The 544-nt window shown below is 39.3% G+C and overlaps 1 protein-coding gene across 1 annotated transcript in view; it reads left to right on the forward strand.

The window, feature by feature from the left end:
• Positions 1 to 544, forward strand: part of LOC118336956 (calpain-8-like) — a 5,642-nt gene that overhangs the window by 3,073 nt on the left and 2,025 nt on the right.

Below are 544 nucleotides of genomic sequence, written 5' to 3' on the forward strand. Positions count from 1 at the left end.
CCCCCCAATCTGTCAGGCTTGTTGCATCCAAATTAGCCTAGTGAGCCTGGTCTCTTTAAGTGTGGAGAAATGGGTTTATATTATTCCTGCACAAACTGGTTTAAATAAAAATAAAGTGGTTACAGATATGACAAGTCTGACATTGAAATCACATGGCACAAAGAACACTGGAGTGGATCGGTGCATCCAAGGTTTTCTCAAAAACCTTTATTCTATTGAGGCACACCTTAACCTTACCGTACCCAAACAGTTTAACTTGACCAACCTTGCTCAGAGTACTTCTTACTTAACCAAGTTGTTTGACATTTTGGTAAACGTACTACTTGTGGAGAGTTGGATGAGAATCATAGAACTCAACTGTTCAAGGAAAAGGTTTTATATATAAAAGAGGTTTTATGTTTTTCCCAGAGCCGAGATTTGTATGTGTGGGGCCAGCAGGATAAACACTGCTGAGCATGTGCAATGTGCTAATGTGTCTTATGCTCGCTGCGAGCAATTTTCATATACATTTGTTTTCAACTGCTAACAAGCGTTTACCTAAACT

The sequence above is a fragment of the Morone saxatilis genome, unplaced genomic scaffold (genome assembly GCF_004916995.1).
Source record: "Morone saxatilis isolate NCDOM2014 unplaced genomic scaffold, NCSU_SB_2.0 Contig3, whole genome shotgun sequence".
In the NCBI taxonomy this organism is placed as follows: Eukaryota; Metazoa; Chordata; class Actinopteri; family Moronidae; genus Morone; species Morone saxatilis.